This window comes from Homalodisca vitripennis, chromosome 7 (genome assembly GCF_021130785.1).
Source record: "Homalodisca vitripennis isolate AUS2020 chromosome 7, UT_GWSS_2.1, whole genome shotgun sequence".
In the NCBI taxonomy this organism is placed as follows: Eukaryota; Metazoa; Arthropoda; class Insecta; order Hemiptera; family Cicadellidae; genus Homalodisca; species Homalodisca vitripennis.
In genome coordinates this window covers 102,726,025-102,746,790 of record NC_060213.1, presented here as the reverse complement: position 1 = coordinate 102,746,790, position 20,766 = coordinate 102,726,025, and the positions used below count along the sequence as shown (strand labels likewise).

Sequence of the window (20,766 nt, the reverse complement as noted above, 5' to 3'; positions counted from 1 at the left end):
CATGACACATTATAAATGTAATAATTAGAGAATTATAACAACCTTTACCTAATTAGGGCGGTGTATTTAAAATCATATTTACTTGAGAATTTCTTGAATTTAATTTACTTTTAGATTGATGTTTACAAAAATAAATAGCATTCTTGCTTAATAGAATATTTGAATGCAAAAGATCTCTTACCGTACATTATTTATCGTACTCGAAATAAAACTTCGCCTGGCTTCATTGTAGTATACCAATTGTATCCAAAGTTATATACTGATAAATTTGCGTTGTTTGGATTTCTTTAGTAAAACTTATTAATAATATATACATTTATGTGTAATATATTATACAAAAAAGTGTAATGTTTAGTAAGAATTAATATTATTAGTATTAGTAAAATCTTAATTTGATTTTTAACGTAGAAATGTAACACTGATAACATACATGTTTCGCTGAGATAGTAGCAGTTAGATTCACAGCAGCAGTGCAGAACGCTGCATGTGCATTCTGGAATATGACAGCCAAGCAATGTTTGTCTATGGTAATCGTTTGTTTCAAACTGTTGATTCTGCAGTTTCAATATAAAATTAAATAAATTTTATGAATATTTATTTATACAGCTAACTAAAATTAATTACATATGTAGATATTAATTACAAAGTTTTCTATTCATAAAATGCACAGAAAAAATTGGTTATAAAAGATTTTAATACAGAGCTTTTTAAAGTAAAGCTTCTTACTATAAATCTGCTGAGTATATAACATTTGGCCAGTCTTGATAACCCAATAGAACATTTTAGATCCGATCTTTTACTGCAATGAGTAGGTGATTTTGTGCACCTAATGTCTTTATTTTGTTTATTTCTTCAACGTACCGCGTTCGTTATTCAACTAAGTATTAACAGAAGAGAGACAATATGATCTATATAAAGACACAACCTGCTTTTTATTTAAATTTAAGAGAGACATTCTTCTAGGTAAAACCTTTTTATTTAAAAAAAGTTTGTCTTACCTCTATAAAGATACACTTATCATCCTCCATGAGACGCGACTACTACTTCTATCATCGACAGACAGCTAGAAAAAAAGAGACAGAAAGTCGCCACTTTATGGGTAAGGATATGGTTATCTGATGCAGACAAACAATTTTATATTTGTCTAACGCATGGTTATAAAATATCAAGCTATGATTAATTTAATCCTAGAAAAGAGTTATAATCTCATATTGTTAACCCCTACCATGTCTTCGATCCCAACCAAAAATAGAATGACCGAGGATCGATTATTTTTTGTAGGAAAAAAATTTGTTTGGAATGATATATACTAGATTGTGCGATTATAACATTCACATCCTCTCTCGAAAACCAGATGTTTATTTCCCGCTCGATGTTTTATTTAATTTGGATAAAAAGAAGCTTTTGTATGGTAAAATTATTTTTAACAACCCATGCAGTTTAAAAATTATTTCATATTTTGCTTGACTACAATAAACGTTTAAAACATGTTGCTATTTTTCTAAAATTTGTATTAACTACATTTTAGGAAATATATTTTAACGCAAATGAAGTCTTATGGGTACTCACTTTTGTTTCGTACCATCATATGTCTAACCACTTCATCCGTTTGTTATTGCCATCACGTATTTCGATTGCGTTGCTTGGAATGTAAAAAAGAACTGTGGAGAAAGAGCCACAATGGACATCACAGCTGAGAGGATTATCGTGTTTCCACGCGAAAGCTTTTTAAAGCACTTGATTTTACGAGTGGTCTCAACTGAAGCCTTAGATGATCTCAAAAGCACATGTGGATAAAGCTAAAGCACTCGTAAAATTTGGAGTGGTTGCTTGTCTGTATTTGGTTGGAAATTTTACACGTCATATTTCTCCTCGTCTAGAAACACTACCATTTGAGGTTACCACTTATATTTTCATTAAATTGATAACTATCTAACACATAACTGTAAATATACATAAAACTAGAATAAGTTTATATACTCTTGCCAAGAACCCATATTTTACCTGTAGGTGAATGGATTACTTTGTACGGGCAATTTGTAAATTATAAAAAGTTTAAATGAAACTGCATTTCTTTAAATTATTTCACTCTTTTCACTTATATGGGAGTGATATATGTAAAACTAAATTCCACACGAACATTGTAAGATTATGAGTGCAAAATCTATGAAAACTGTATAGAACATGAATATATAAATAAAATCATTTAAGTTATAATTAATTTAAATTCAGTATTTATATTAATTTACTTGATATATTTAATTCATGGATTTGAAATAAATCACTGTAAGACTTTGACACAATAAAACATTTTATAAATACAATATATATCTGTAGACTACAGTTTAATATATCTGATATTCTCCATTAATAGTTTTTTATGGTATGATGCATAGATAATATAGAAGGGGCTTGTGCCCAAATGTTTGTGTGATGGTTAGTACGTACCAAGATTAAATTATTGCGAGTAAATAAAGTAGCGATAGTATATAGTCAGAGTTATAGGGGTATAAATATCATAGTCTTACGTAGTAAAATTTTGAAAATAAATATTTTAGAGTTAATTTTAAATTACGTTACATGAAAAATTAAAAATTTTAAAATAACTTGTCATATTTATGTCATTATGTTAAGTATAAATATTTAAAACCTTTTTATAAATAGTTATTATGCGGCTTAATATAGTTTCAAATATAATACAATCTATTCTGAAACGCATAAAAATTCCATTCTACTTTATAAACTACTGCTCATTTTAAATGGAGTAAACCTAAATTACATTTCAATTATAATATTATTGTAGGTACACAAAATTAAGTTGTTATAGTAGTAAACATCGCATCTAGGTTCATTTATATATTTACTTTAACTTTAATTCAAGTTCACTTTAAAACATCATGTTCAATTCAAACTTAACAAATTTTATGGAACCTGCTGGTACAATACATGCAGCCCTCGAGCAACTCGCCTTGGGGAAGAGGGATAACAACTCCAAGGGTTTTCCTCTCAGTTTTAAGTGTACTTGGGACACTCTTTCCTCGTCGTCGTTTCCTGTTATTACCATACCGACTTTTTTACTCTTACTATATAAAACACTTTTTAATTAAATAGAAATATTATTGAAAATTTTGACATCAAATGACTACATGAAAAAATAAAAAGCTATGGAATTATTTTTTGTTAACTTACGTACTGATAACATGATAAGACTGTACTAACTCAATTTACATAGCTAGATGCGTTATCATTACAATAAATATTAATTTGCTTGATAAATTTCGATTTAAGTAACGAGTTAAACACACAACTTCATACATTTAAATTAAAATGTATTCAAATTCACATCCTTCGTAACCCAATTGGATATTTTGAATGAAAAACTAATACGTCATTAATGTTACCATTTAAACATAAAACTTAAAATAGAAACTTTGGGATTATTAAAATGTATTGATATTATATAAAAATTAGACATAAGACTGACCCATGTAATTAATATTTAATAAGTTAAGCATTAATATGAATGGAGTAATTCCAGAATAAATTCATTAACGAGATTCCATTAAAATGTTATTCCAATTGAAACTAACGCTCTTTATTAGTACCCAACCTGGCCAAACGCCATATATATTCGTGATAAGCAGGAACATGTAGAACTTCGGGGAAGAAGCACATGAAGCAGAAGCAATTATTGGAAATTAATTCATTCTTATATACACAAATAATCAATGTCATCTATTGCATCAGTCCTGAAGTATTTATAAATAAAGGTTCCTCACAAAGATTGAATATTCATTAAATACTTTCATTATCAACGTGAATTAAATTTATATTGTATACTCATATATAGGTACCATTAAATGGATTTGCTACAATTGAATACCGAGTCGAACACAATCTCTCTGGTAAGTGCAATGAAGTAATCCACATTTATTAGCCTATGCAATTCGATATTTTTTATGAATTCAAAACTGCTTTCAAATAATTATGGCCTTTATTATAAATAATACATATGTATTTCTAAACACAGTATCCACCTTGTACCGTGTAAAAAAATATGTATTCTTTGCTTAAAATTTGTTATTGAAATAGAAGGTTTAAAAGGATAATATTATTTAAGATGACGCTACGCGGTGCCGATTAAAGAACCGACATCGACATTCTTTTTGGTATCCCACTGATGCCTGATCTGGTGTGATGTGTGATTGTGATCCTCTACTTGCGGTCTGTGCTTGAGACTAGCATCTTGTGTGGTGATAACCCCAGAGTATACCCCAAGCAGCTTTTATAAAATACTTTTTATATAACGGTATTTTGAACCCTTTTCTTTCTCTTCTTTACTTCTTTTTGTTCTTATTATTGTATAAATACAATACCACATCTCCTCTATCTGACGAAGAGCATAGATTCCAGCCCTCGAAACGTTGTGTTATACCTTTTTTCAACTTGCACCAATGGCAAATGTCCGAAATCCTGTTATCTTTTCAAAATGTGTATCACTTTCAAATGTGTGCAACATAAATTAAAATACAACAAAGCATAATAAATGGATAATACTCGTGTATATTCCTTTCTATCTCAAAATTATAACTGACATCTAGTTCACTGTAAATTTGATAACCTGAAGAATACAAGTGAAATCGATAATATTTAATATACTTACCTTAAGATGAAAGTAACCATTTACAAAGCATGGAACATTCATTTAACACAGCAATATACTAGCAAAACGAGTACAAGTTTACAGCTTTCACCACGCTCTGACCTTTCCTATAATCAACACAATTAGATAAGTCTTTAAAAGCTCATTGGTTTTTCCAAATGATTAACCTCTTCTTTATAATCTTGAGCATAATGGTTATTTCCAATGACTTTCTTAATCATATGTAACATTTATACAATTAAAATTATGTTCTAAATAACTAATCTAGTACACTATGGAATTTGAGAATCTTTCAATGACTATAAATAATTTTATTTAAAACTAGTTCTTTGCTTTTTTTAAACTGAACGAACAAAAATTAGCCTAATTATTTTTATAAATGTGCAGAACATTTCTCAAAGTACAATTATTTGTATTTCCAATGTTTTTAACGTAATAACTCGCATTTTTACATGGACTGAAATAGACACTACAGAGCATTTCTTTTAGTACCCTGTTTAAAATAATAGTTACAACTTGTTTCTAATGTTACAACGAATCCCGGAAAGTAAAATCAACATCAGACTATTGGTGTTATAAATTAAGGCTTACCTAATTATATTAATTAATTACTCAATTAGAGAATCAGCCTACATTACCCGAAGATCACTGAAAAAACAAAGAAACCGTTTTCACTCAAATTTACAATGTTATTTGTTATGTTAAATAATCTTTAAAAAATGTTTCTGTAAATAATATTTAACTTTGAATTGAAGGCATATTAGGTTCCTTAATTATTTTATTTTAACAAATCCAAACTCGTTATTACAGGGTACACTAATACTAAGCCAAAAAAGCAGGCTAATAAATTTAAGCTAAATAAGAGTACGTTAAACAATTTAGAGTAGCCTGCTGATTTTCATGGTGTTCGAGGCTACATATAACTTGTTTAATTTAGTTTAATTATACAAATAATGAAAGTAATAATTACGAATCGATATTTCATAATTATTAGATATTTGATTCAATCAACAAAATTGTTTATCAGCTTATAAATTCTTAGATTAGAAAAAAACACAGGTTGTTATTTTTATAAATCCAGTTCATTTGTTCACTAATATTATAACAATACGTTGCAACTGAGAGCGCAGTGGGTGGCGAGTGGCCAAACTACCAATCACAAAACCGACCACCCTGCACCCTCTGGCTATCGCTGTGTACACAGTAACCAACAAGTAACAACAGTCGATCTACTATTTAGTTTTTATATGAACCCGATTTTTAACATTAAATTTAGCAATAAATTTGACTTTTGATTCTCTGAAACCCCTTTTCAGGAGTTTTTAATGTTACCGTAAAAAAGTTTCCTTGATTTTATGGCTGCAATTAATAGATTTTGTTAATACATTCAACAGTATATACGTTGTGTAACAAAGATTGATTGAATTAACATCTCTTGTAATAGGTGTTTACTAAAGTAATTTAAAAGTTTCTGTATAAAACTTTTTTTACAGTCTAATATTCCATTCGTCATTCACATTATTATAACCGCTTTGTGTGTAGGATGAGCGCCCATTTTTATACGGCAGTGCAAACATTTCTTACTTTTACCTTCGATTTCCGAATAGACGATATGATGTTTAGTATTTAAATATAAAACAATAGCACAAAAATGTATGAAAGATTACAAAACACTCATTAACTTTTTTGTAACTTTCATTTAGTTCAGATTATTACAAACGGACCACCACAAAAAATAATTTGATCGTAAGATCATCTTTAGGAATTGTGAAATGTCTCTAAGGAGTATGAAATTCCTTCCAGAGAAGAAGAATAGAGAGAATTATGGATTGTAATTTTGTGCCAAGTTTGTGGAAAATTTTAACTTAGATGAAGAATGAAAGTTATTACGAAACGTCTTAATACCAATACTACTACCAAACTGCCTCATTTTAGTATTCTGCAAAATTCTTTAAGGGAAATTGTTTTTCAAGAATTCTTTAATTTGTAAAGAATTTTATACAATATGAAAATTTTATGCTGAAAATTAAGAATTAAACTTATTAGAAAACATGTTTAACTTCATGGTGTATACTGTATTGCTACTGTCACAAGTTCGGTGTTCTGAAATCATTTTTAAAGAATGTTTAAAGAAGAGTTTAAAACAAACGATCAAAGATAAAACGTTGAATTATAAAACTTTAAGCCAATCTGTCCCCAACTATGGATAGTTACTAAAATGTTTAATCTACCCTAAACACCAATTTCCTTTGAGAAAATGTATTACATTACTTACATGATATCCTTTGAATTCTTTAAAATATTAAGTATTGCAATAAATATATATTATTATTAAATATCACTATAGTAGTAGTGAGATAAGGACATCATATTAACTTGTAATTTAATTCAACAGACTACCACATATTTTTACATGTTAATAACGGGACAAAATAAAAGCCCAATCTTGGAGGTATAAGGTATCATACTTTCTTACACCAACTTTTAACAAGTAAAAAAACCCGGCCACTATAGTATCATGAATCTTCAAGTAAAAACTCTTTACTCCTACCGTACTGAAACTATTTCATTTTAAATTTCACATGATAGTCTTTAAATAGCACTTTTTAAAAATGAAAGCACTGTTAAACAAAACTTCCAAAACGATAAATGAACTTCTCATCTCAATTGGCTGAGCGTTAGCGAAGACTATAACTGGAGAGACTAGAAACATTTCACTTCTGTCTGTTTGTCTAGTATATCTCTAGATATCCCTATAAGAAAGTGATTTATAGACTTGACATGTTGCATGAAACTTCATTAGAAATTTTCTAAATAAAAAAATCGATTTCTACTATGGTGCATGTTACTCCAAATATAACATATGACGCAATAAGCACATGTTGCCTAATAAAATTCGCTATAGACATAAAACTCTGCGAAGCCGCTTAATCGACACGATGACACCCGCAAGTAGCAGCACATAAAGATTTACGTTCCTTTATGTTCTGGGAATTAACTCAAAAATGTTCCCTAATAACAATATTTTCAACACAGAACTAATATATCCTTTAATTGATAGTGATCATTGTGTTAACACATCTTTGATGGGAAATACTCTCTTACTCCAAATTCTTAATTTTAGCTATGTAAAAAATTAACTTGAGAAAAGTACAATTCGGAAAAAAATATAAAGATTTACTTTCAAAACCTTTCATGTACTTTACAACTTTTTATTTTACAAAACTTTATTCCTAAATAAACCTATCAACAATTTCCAAAATAATTTGTTATTAATTTTTATTTTATTTAATTGTAAGACCATTTTTAATGTTCATGATTGTTATATCCTAAACTTCCATTCCATAACTTTTTCATCAGCTTCATCACTAACATCCTAATTCAGAAACGAATTATTCACTAAAATTTCATATTAACCTGACTGTAAATAATGTTTTATCTAAATTTTATGTATTTCATGTTGTTATTTAAGTCATGTTTCACTCAATAACTGTAAATTTAATACAATAAATTAAATTCTTTCGTTCATTTTTACAAAACAAAACTTATGTTTAAATTGATCAAGTGCTTTTAAGTTTAACTTTAATGGAAATATAAATATCAATTACAATATAGGATTTACTTAATTGTCTGAGTGTAAACGATACAATAGTCTTATATATAACCATTTTAAAACATACATAAAATTATATCCTTTTTTAGTTCTTGATACATTGTCATTATGAAAGCTCCTTTGCCTATACGGTTGGTGTCGTAACTGAAATCTCATTTTCCCGTATACCCCGCATTAAAAGCTTGCTAACCTATAAAGATTAAATTAAAGGTCTTAACACTTGTTTACTGAAGGGCTCATCTCAGCGAGGGCAAAGTATTTTAAGAAATTAATAGCGTTAGGAAAACGTTAATAGTAACTACGCTTACATTAAAAAACGTTCAAGCTCTCATTATAACAGTTTCCTTAATGACCACGGTGAACATTATTATACTAACAATCCAGTGTTTTCTATTAACTATTCTTAGCGATTGAATTTCTTACAACTTGTAAACTTAGATTAGATAAAAGCTACTTTTTCATGTTCCAAGCTTCCCTCTAAGCGGATCATAGTTCCATTAACCAATTCTATGTCTGCACGACGCTTATTTATATATTTCAGTTGTAGTGTAATGCAATATATGGTGCAAGGTAAAAGTACGCCACATCATCCACATCATGTGTTGCGTAACAGGTTTCACTGAGGGGTGACATCCAATGGAGTGACTTTCACCATCATTGAATCTGATGTTGCTTATTTAGTAGCATTGTAGCTTTATAAAAAATTTGAAGTCTGGAAGTCACTTATTTCTCGATATATCATGCGGACAGACATACAGGTAGTCGGATGGACAGAATGAAAAAAGGTAGACATAATTGAATGGTCAAGCACTTATAACAGGTTTTAAGCGTTATAAGAGTTCTCGCTAAAATAATTTGATCAGTTTTGAGATGTATCCTGTTGAAATACAGATGGGAATGAAGTTTATTCGGCCCCTCGAGTGATAGTCTTCGATAACGCTAAGCCAAAAAGTAATACTTCACATTTAAAGTAACCGTAATCCAATCTTTAAGACAATATATTACTCATAAATCTGAATCTAAGTTTTAAAAGGCTTGTTTTACCAAATTTATTTATTTGTGCTTGGTATTTACATTTCTTCATGAAGCCTAGCCAGTAAATATAAAAAAGAATACTAAAACGATTGTGGAAACTCAATGTAAAGGTCAGAGGTACAATCTGACTGCTACACATGCTATAGCGTTGTGTTACCTCTCCCTAGCGCCCACATGGTGTAAATTTTCAATTCATCACACTATATTGATTCTGCCGAAAACTGATTCCGTGTTGCTCTAGATGCGCACTTCGTTCAAACTGTTTCAACGTGTTCAAAGCGTTTACTGATTTTCATTCAGTGTACTATGAATAACATGAAACGGCTCCCGTAAACATTTTTATAATGAAAACAACACATAATTGTCTAAATATCATGCATAAGTAGTTAATCTATAATATAAATGTTTCTATGAAATAATCACGTTAATTCTGCTTGATTAAATAACAATGAAGAATATTATTAATTTTTTGCACTTTTTATACTTTGTTCTTGGAAATATTTCACATAAAACACCATATATTTCAAATGGTTCACAACTGAAATATAGTCATAGCTGTCTAACTGAGATATCACGTGTTCAAATCCCAGGGGGCTTCCATCAGACAGCAATAACATCAAAAGTGACCCAAAGCCAGCATAGCCTAGAGCTGAGGCTTACAAAAATTGAAAAGACTCGTTTGCAGTGAATATTTTAAGTTATAGGTTAATCTAAAATACAAGTACAGCTGGATTTGTTTAAATTTTTCAAGTGGTTTGTTGGTTAAGATTTTGTTTGTTCATAACAGAAAAGTTGTACTTTTAATACAAATGGTTCCTTTTTAGTACTATTTATAATTTAGCAAATTGGATAGAAGAAGTTAAAAGACTGAGAATTATGCTAAAAACCCAAATTACTATAGAATGAGTGATGTTCAAGATTGCTGTGAGTGAATCAATGTTCGTCATACCAAAGTACCTCCGTGACGGAGGTAAACCAGATAATGAAAGCAGTGATGCTGCAAGGCAAAATTTTAAATAAATATATTAAAATACCATAAAACTGACTTTTTAAAACACTTATTTTCAACACTGTTAAGTTATCTATATTATGTTTGTATCACATATGTTAACACGCTCTAACACAGTGCATTGTTCATTAATATAATAGTTAACCTTTTCACAAAATAGGCTAACATGCCAAACGTACATATTAAAATGTATAGCATGCTGTACGTTAAAACATACGAAACTCTACATATTAGTATAAACATTTTTACATCCTTGTGTGTAATTATAATTTTCATTTCATAGTGTATAAGGTACAAATTTAATAACATCAATAACAGATTTGTAAAACATGGTTTCACCAATTACAGAATTCAAAATATGTAGCATAGATTAGTATATTCTTTAATTTAAAATCAAACACGTGCTGAGTTTAATAAAAACTAATCATTTTTTATAATTACTCAAATATACACCTAAGTGAAAGTATATGTTGTATTGTTTGTATGAAATCTATGGCTTCCTCCATGTCATCTGTCAAAGCCAGTTCATTGGTTGGCTGCATTGACGAGCGCTCTGCATCGAGTAATACTCTGGACTCAGATAAACTTAGAAATATTTTTGATTGTATTAGACATACAGGAGGTAAATCATTCCAATTTACGACTACGCTAGAGCTGCACCACGACCACCTTTGGAGTCTGTTTCCATAATATTTGCGAGATTTTAATACCTTATCTGCTGATAGATAATTAAGTGTCATAAAGAGTGAAAGGGGTAGCGTCTTTACTGAATTGCTCTTCCACCATCAGCACTGCACTTGAAAAGTTGACTATAATTCTTCATTATCATCTGCTACTTCATCAACAAAACGAGTGAGAGAGACGATGTCGACGGCAGCCTGGTCTCGCTACAGTATTGCCTGGCATGTCACAGAAAACGTTCGAGTGCTCGATTTGCCGTGCATTAACTGATAGCATTGGATGGATTTCATATTGTGCAACTAATACAACAAAAGATATTCCTAACCTTACAAAGATCAAGACCTGAAGTGGTCTTAATACTATATCACATGTTAAAATGTCATTTTATGACTGTAAACAGGTTGTTAAAATTAACTTATTCTGCTATTATATCGTTGTCATCATAATTTATTATCTGCTCTGTCAAGTTAATTGGAGTTACATATTATACACCACAATCATCGGACTTGATGTTGCCTGTATGTAAGTGAGGCTTGATAAAAAGATGTCATGATCAAGGTCATTTCTCGAGATATTAACAGGGTAATCAGACACACATACATAAAATGTGTCCAGCCTGTCCAGAGAGAGGCGTGCTAACACCCAGTCAATAAGTACGTACTGATCCTTTGTTCTGCAATCCAGAACTGTAGTTTAGGCTTAACTGTTATTGATATCAACATATGTTGGCTATATTACCACAGTTTTATAACTTTGTGGGTACTAATTATATTTTTATACATTTGCAAATATTCAAATTTTTAAATATTTAAAAAAGAGATTCCTCATGACTGTTACGCATAATGTTCTTCAAGACAGTATGTGCTGTATTGTCACTGTAAGCTACAACGGCTTATAGGTTCCGGTTTTAGTTTTTTTCCTTTTATGGATAGTAAATCTTTTACTACTTCCTGGACTCTAAACCATGCTCATTGTATATACACTGCAGGGCGTACAACTTAGGAGAGCGTAATACCTAAGTTTATTAAATGTTGAAGTGACAAATGCAATTTTGATTGTACTTTACATGAAGTATTTATATAGTTACATTACAGTTATTTACAGTAGATTTTATGTTTGGAAAGGTTAATTTTCAGAATACAGACATTAATTTTTGGTGTAGAGACATGAATTTTTAACTAACCCTGCTTCTTAATCTAATATATATATGCATACATACATACATATATATATATATATATATATATATATTATACACATATATGTATATATATATATATTTATTTATTTGTATTTTGTATTATATATTTCGTGAGCAAGAAACAGCTTGATATAGCATATATCATAGCATTGTATATATATATATATATATATATATATATATATATATACAATTAAGAAACAGCTTGATATACCATATATAAACACACACACACACACACACATATATATATATATATATATATAAAGTGCTTAATCTTATTATATGAGTTTGTACCTCACTCTTTTATGTAAAAAACATTTTATTTGTAATCTCTTATTTATTATTTCCCACAACTAATTCTTATTTGAAGAATTAATTTATATTGCCCCATATAAATGTAAAAAATAAACCGAATTAAGCTCTTTCAAACCATATTGTTAGCAAGGAGAAGCTAGATATAGCAAGACCTCTGGGATAAAGAAGACCCCCAATCAAGTTCTAATTCTGTTGATATACAGTGTACGACTGGCTGCCAAAACAAAATCCTAGATCTCTTGAGCGAGGAGCTACGAAAACAAACGATTTACTTTTAAACTCACTTATTCCCAGAAGCCTCAGGATAGACTACCTCAGATGGTCAAACATCCGACCCGTGTTCGTAAAAATCGGATTTTCTCTTTTTCTCTCTCCAATGCCGACATCTGAATATCTTTTCTCTTCAGTTAATTGTCATGCCTATGATGTACAATGTATTTCAATACTTATATATAATTTGATTAGTATATAAGAATATATTAAAATACGTAATATTATAAAATTAACATATAGAATTAATAAAATGAAAAGAGTATATCAGTGTTTATATACAATTGTAATACATTTTATTAACTAAACATTATACAACAATACAACAAACGTTACCTTTGTATTAGTATATTAGATATATACTAATATATTTATATTAGTATGATAATGGCTAAATACCGAAACACGTGCATGGCAATACAAATTTTTTTTTAGATTTATAAAAATTTCATTATACTAATTTTAAAACAGTTGCTGTATACCATTTGTTGTTACATCTACATCATATTACCCAGTTTTTCAATGTTTAGCACAACTCAAATGAAAAATATGTATTTCATGCTGTAGTTGTGTGCTATGGTTTCATTATAACTATTCCTAATATCATATATTTTACTGCATATTTAGGTTAAAGTACAAACAAAATGTTTAAGTTAGGATTTTCAATTAAACATTTTTACTCTTTTATTTCAACTTTTTAGATCTGCCGTAAGTAAAATTATTCATACATTTCTACAGCACAAGTTACTACTAATACTCACACTTTTGACAATAAATAATTGTTAAATGAATCTTATTTAGTAATAAATGGTGTTGCATTGGTTTTGTATTCGAAGTTGTCATTTTGAAATATATATATATATATATAGTTACATAAGTAGGCTAAATTTTTATACATAGTAATAGCCTTAATTAATTTCTGCAAACATTGCATCATAAAAAGTACTTACTCCGCTGGAATTTCAAAATTATGCAAGTTTTCATCGCATCTATTAGTTAAAATGACATTGAAGGTTCAATTTCAATAGTAATTGAAAATTCTCAAGAACGTTTTTCACTATTTATGAATATCATGTCCTTATATATTATGTCCAGTGGTATGATTTGTATATTCAACTAATTTTCAACATAGTATTTTTTTATTACTTTTGTCCAGCATTAATATTACTGTCTACCGATATTGTCCTTCATTGGCAATCAAAACCTCTTAATATTGGTACAAGACAGCCTAGCTGAGCTTAATTAAAAGAACTGAATGTCACCTCTTCGTCTTACACACTGACCCTTATCAGTTTGATTTACTTCCATTGTGTCTACGTGCGACAATTTATTCATTAAATAGTCAACCACATACTGTTAATATATTATATCGCAATGTTATAAATATGTTTACTTAAAGTGCTACTCTTGCTAGAAATATTACTAAATGACGATTAAGCTTTGTTTTATAAAATAAAACTGTAAACTTCACTTTATTAACCGAGCACTTTTCTATCACACCTGGACAAATGATAGTCTTATAAAACATAATATTTAAAGCAGTAGCTTATATTCAAAACAATATTAGTTTGAACACAGATTGGTGTAGCAATTTTTTTAAATACAATTGATAGTGTTTTAATTTGTGATGTAATTTTGTCTTTAAAGTATAAGTTAACGTGGTGGAAATGATTCATCTTGATATTTTGTGTAGTTATACATGTAATAAAATATGCATAATTAAATCTTTTCCACCAACAATTATTATAAAACGAATGTTCAAATAGTATCCTGCCTCCAGGGCCTTACTACTTGTCTTAGGCCACTTACTTCATACCTCCAATGCGCAGTGAGTACAAATTTACATAATTATCTTTTGTTACACTCTCTTAGCAAGTAAACGTTATTCAAACAAGTGTAGAGCTTGCCGTTTGATTACAATTCTATAGCTGTTTTATTTAAGTATTCAAACAATAATGAACTGAAAAACCAATTAAATAAGTCTTCTGAGCAGTCTGGGAAGAACAATATTGATGCAGTAAAAGGATTAGTTATCTTTTGTTATCCTGTTTGAAGCAAAGTAAACGAATCAAGGATCAAAGCCTGCAAGTTTACTTCGGAAAGGAAATTATTTGATTAAATTTGAATTGATTTCAATTCTTAACCAGCTCGTTATACGCTATAAATCAGATTTTTGGCGCAAAGGTTTTTATTTTACTAAAGACAATGCAGTTTTTGTTTATGTATATTGAATAATATCCCCTAGACATTTACAATAAAACTCATTATTTAAATTTACTAAATAATACTTTGGAAATATCTGATTTATATTATAAATGTTGATGAGATGATTCCTAGTAGAATTCAAATGCTATTGTATATATTAGCTCAATTTATTTTTTAATCATAACAAGTATTCTAATTAATATTATAAATATAACAGTTATGGACATGTGGGACATATAGATGAATATATGGATGTTCATACACCATGCAAAGCGACTGAATTGAAATGTTGCATGAAAACTTCATTTAAATATTTCAATAATTATATTATGTACTATTAATTATTATCTATCCTGCTCAAAAGGATGGAGATTTTTAAAATAGTGAAAGAGACTAACATACATCTTTTCATGAAATTCTAAGCCACACATAATTTAAAACCATTATTTAATTTTTTCCCAGAGTTTTAATTCAAATAGCAGATTTCTATAAAATATACTACAATAAGGATTTTTAATTGAAAGACACTATTAGATATAGTGTTCTGAAATTAATAAACATACAGCATACAGTCCCTGGAAATTAGAGTACTTATTTCATTTTATTTATACGAATTAAACCGTAAACGTATATGGGAGTAACAACGCGTTCCGTATTTTTAACTTTAAAATAACTAATGGTTTCCTAACATTGTGGCACAATTTATGAAAACACATCGAGGTAAATAAAAACATAGCTCAACATTGTACAGTACGGGATAGTTAACAAGAGAGCACATCGTTATCATATCAACTGACATAAAGTAATGTTCCAAGATACAATGTGCAATTTCCTTGACGGCCGAAGCAACCGATGGGACATCGAATCAATGTTGCAGCGGTACGGAAAACGATACCAATCATATGTAACTGAACTTGGCTTTTAGGAAACATCAGAGGAAAGTGAACACGGAAAGTGAACACGGATAGCAAAGGAACGTCTTAAAATGTATTACATTATCAGTTAATACGTTGTTTGTATACTTTTCAATAATTGACCCCTATAATACGAAATGAATATAAGTGGCCGACATGGTTTCATAAGCAAGAAAAGGTGGTGGTTTTTTTAGTGTTAATCTAATTATTTACGCGTAAAAATTATGTTAAAAAAAGGATAAATCAAGATACATCGTAGATATCTCTTAACAAAGAGCTATGAACCCGAACTCAGAGTTCCTATACATCGTCCTCTAATAATTCGACGGAAGTTACTGAAATCTTAGGTATGGAACTCACTGAAACACCCCTGCGGTCTTTATTCTGTAAGCGTTCTTCAAAGTTACGGACTATGAACTCTTGTCATAGCTTAAAAATAAATAAACTTCATTAACATCTACAAGTAAATAACATTATATAACTATATTTTTGCCATGATTTTTAACGAACGGTAGCTAAGGCTCTTTAAAGCAGGGGGCAAAGTATTGTCTATTTCTGGTCCAAAGTAACTAAAAACTTTCTAGCCGCTTTATAGACGGACCCTTGGCAAATGGAGTTAAATTGTGCTCAATGAAACGGTTCCACTTACCAGAATGTAGTGCTCCTATGCACTGACCTTTAAATTTAAATATGCAATAATTTTAAAGTCAGAAAGAAAGTTAAATAATCCCTTTAAATGGCCTTACTTATTTTAGGAAGTTTGTTACACAATTTTAAATTATTATGGGAACGATTCCATTTTTATACACCACCCGTTTGTGTGCAAGCCACAGGTAACAGTTAATATGCAATAAGATTTTATTTTCCATACCTAATGAAATGATAGAAAGTGGAAGAAATGCATATTAAGGGGCTATATAAGATTTAAAAAAATATTAAAAGGAAGGATACAAATGTGGACAATTGAGTCTGTACTTTTTAATAATAGAATCAAACTTTGATTATCTGGATCTTGTGATTATTATTGCTAACCTTTTCCAAATACTGTACTGGGTGACATGCATTTCAATAATATACTGATGGGTGATAAGTTGCACAATAACGATCCAAAATAACAGAACTTTACTCTAATAAATAATATCATAAAATTTTTCAATATCGAAATAATATTCAATACAGATCAATAATTTACATAGTAATACAGTGAATGTTAATTTAGGAACTAATTATTTTCATTTTTATGGAAAACACTTAGTGAGTATTTATTATTCTCGTTAAGAAACATAATTTCAGTTTAAAAGCATTATAATAACAAATATTTTTTCCAAATTAGCCTCAATTTTCATTTACAAAACAATTCATACTACTTAAACATCGTGTATTCCAATTTTGTACTAAAATCATAAGCACAGTTCTAATTTAAAATTACTGTTCTAAAATAGTGAATATGACATGACTTTAAAATTCCTTTCCCGAGAGTTAATTATACTGACATATTTAAATTTAGAGGATTATTTTTAATGCATAAAATTTTTATGTACTCTATTCGTAGGTTTTAATAATGGGTAAATGGGTAAAATGGGAATAATTAGTTTAGCTTGACGAGAAAATTAAGATGGCAATCAACTTAGAGTATTCGTCTTCAAAAGAGTGTCATATCACGGAAGCCATGCGACATTCCTTAGCATCTTTTATTGCTTTTCGGGCTGGTTATTGGCCAAAAGTCCTCATTCTTGTATATAGATACCATCAAATATGAAGAGCCCAACAATGATTATAGTACAAAACGGTCAGTGCTAAAACGTTTTCGACCAGATTTCGAAAAGTTGCAACTGTGCTCTTTACCAAGTTTGTACATTTTTCAAACAGTCTCATTCTCTTTATCTAAAGGTGATCTGTACACGGGTACGGCACAAGTAGCATAGACAGGTACAGACCTAGGAACACATAACACTAGCATGTGAACACTTGAGGACGCAAGCAGGTGTCCACTTTATAAACAAGTTGGCAGATTTCATAAAATATGCACCAACGCCGAAGGCGTTAAAAACTCGTTTAAAACTTTTTAACGTCAAATGAACTCTATAATGTCGATAAGTCCTTGGAAAATAATTGGGAGACCAACCATATGGAATTGGAATTCTACTCTGGCATTGACAGTGTAGAAAATTGGTAATGTGTATGAATGTAAATATTTATGTGAGAATAAGGCATTTAAGAATGACCGTTTAAATTCTAATATCAATAACGACTTTTACCATAGCACGATATTGATAACGGAAACAAAAGTTTAGGCATTTGTATTTTTCCACATGTATACGGGTTTAAACATGCTTTAACTCCAACTCACACTGGAACTGTCTTACACGGAATAGTCCACGGTTAGTTTAATTTACTCATAGAGTGGCTTCAATTCCTGAGAAGACTGCTATGGGGAAAAATTACGTACAAAAAAAAATTGGATCACCAAATTTTTTGTAAAATCGTTTAAATTACGCATATTTACAGTAGTTTAAAAACTATTTGAATAATTTGTTTAAAATGTTTGATTACTTTCTTTTAAAATAATCTCTTGGACAAGAGAAAATTTATTACTTCCTTCATTTTAATGCCAGTTGCGTTTATTTCACTACCTGCTTGTTTGTGTATTTATCAGCAGCATGTTTTGCATATAATTTCTTTTCTTTTTATGGAATACACCAATTATATGCCTTGTAATAATGACCGATAATTTTATATTTATTTTCATGGCATGTGTCTTCTTGTAGCATAATATTTATATGTAAAACCAATACGTTATATTTAATTTTACTAAATGGCAAATAGTATATGTTACTCCTAAAACAATCACAGTTTAACTAGATTTTACGAAGTATTTTTTCTAGAAGTACATCAACTCTGACCTTTAATAGAGGCTCTACTGCAAAGAAAGGACCGTGCATATCTACTCTCTATCGAAAAATGATAGTCTGCGATTATTTTATCTACAAGCTCTGCCTTACTAGATACATAGTTTATTCAATATAATTACAATGTACACTTCCACATTACCGTTTATTAAAAATAGCTCTATTGAAGTGTTAGGAAAAAATATGGTAGTTAATGAAATATTGGTAACGATTTAGTATTCTTTTTAAACAAAATATTTTATAAAACATTAATATATTAATAGTTTTTGAACCTATGTAAGTTTTATTTTGTAATTTCTGTTCAATTATATTTATACAAACTATAGCATAAACTGTACATATAGGCCTCATATTAATAAACTTGTATAGAAATAAGGTATTGAAGCCCAAAACTCGGCCAGATTAACTCATCCAATTCCATTAATGCCAGAGGAAATTTCACTGCAGACGTGGACAATAGCGCTGGAATTAACGGGATATTGCACCTTTACAAAACATATAGGACATTTCGCTACGTTAGCAGTGCACGTAAACAACCAAAATACGTATTCTGCTGGACTTGTAGACTTTCCTCTAATTTAATTCCCTGTTCTGAAAGGAAACAACATGAATATACCAACAATTAGTTAAAGCATTTAAGAAATTTAAAGTGTATTATTAAAGTCTTTCTGTGTGATTAAAAAAACATCTATTATTTAAAGAATCTGGTTATGTAACTTTTTCATATAAGTTTCTGCCTAAAAGGTAACATATTTTATTACATCATTTTTAATTGACAAGCATAATTATTTGTTTAAATGTGGTTGTGAAATTTTTAATGTATCCACTTGAGTCATTCAAAACAATATTACAACTCCATTAGTTCAATTTATATTATTTAGCATTTTAAAAAGCCAAATATGTTTTAACAAATAAAACGGTATTTTTTATCCTTCGATATTCCTCAATTACTAAGAACTAATTAGACAATAACTACAATATTTATCTGCACAATTCCCAACAGTTCAGATCATCATATTAAAATGTAAATAGTAATTAATTTTTATTTATCTATTCTCGCTTGGCTTTTAACAGAAATGTGTCTGAACTAAGTAGTATTTTATTGAAGAATAGTATAATAGACTTTCGAGAACTGGACTACTTTCGCCTTAAGACTTTGTATTTTAAATCTCGATAAATAAGTATGTAATTGCGTTGTTTGTCAGAATATAATCTTGCCTAGAGAAGAATAACCAGCTAGTAGGTAACTGTTCACTTTGTTTCTCCAAATAAGAAAAGTTCTCTTATCGGTTACCACACCTTGGAATTAATTGACACTCAAACTTTGTCAGAAAGTTAAAAACCTGAAAGTATTTTTTTATAAGCATCCTCTGTAAGGTTTGTATTCAGTGTAGGTAAAGTTAAACCAATTTTTCTTGTTACCTGAGGATCCGCCAGTCCCGAAAAGATCCAGACTAGCTCACTCCCTACAGCCCCACACTCCCACACTCCCGACCCGCTCGCGTCACGACAGCGACTAAGCTGGGAACCCACCCATAGGGTTGTTGCGCCTGCGTCCCCCTCCCCGCCAAACTCCCCTCCCATGACACTCACAACCCCACAGCCTTATCACACCCTCCTAGTCTGTTGTTAATAGAATTTGTCTTGAGATCATTTCGGTAGTTTCCGTTCATAGTACCATCGTCTCTAAGAACAATAAAGGCACAGACAACTTCTTCATTAGCATCGCTGCAGACATATATGGAATCAGTTTGGTAATTTCAAGAAATATAGTTTCCATATTCTACCTTATTAACCTACGATGTGTTTGTTCTTCGCGATCTTAAACATTCAATCAAACATTACAGAACCAAACTATTGATGGAATGTATGAAAACTTGAAGTAGACTAAGAAGGTCTTGCCAATTTCGAGATAACAAATTTAAAAATATGTAAAAATACTGATCAA

General features: G+C 29.8%; 1 protein-coding gene across 1 annotated transcript in view; it reads right to left on the bottom strand.

The window, feature by feature from the left end:
- LOC124366110 (5-hydroxytryptamine receptor) overlaps window positions 1-20,321 on the bottom strand; it is a 417,902-nt gene extending 397,581 nt beyond the window's left edge. The window contains exon 1 of the mRNA XM_046822376.1: window positions 20,241-20,321. The gene's annotated coding sequence lies outside the window, so the exon portion shown is untranslated. The remainder of the gene's footprint in view (window positions 1-20,240) is intronic.
- Window positions 20,322-20,766: the final 445 nt, after the last annotated feature.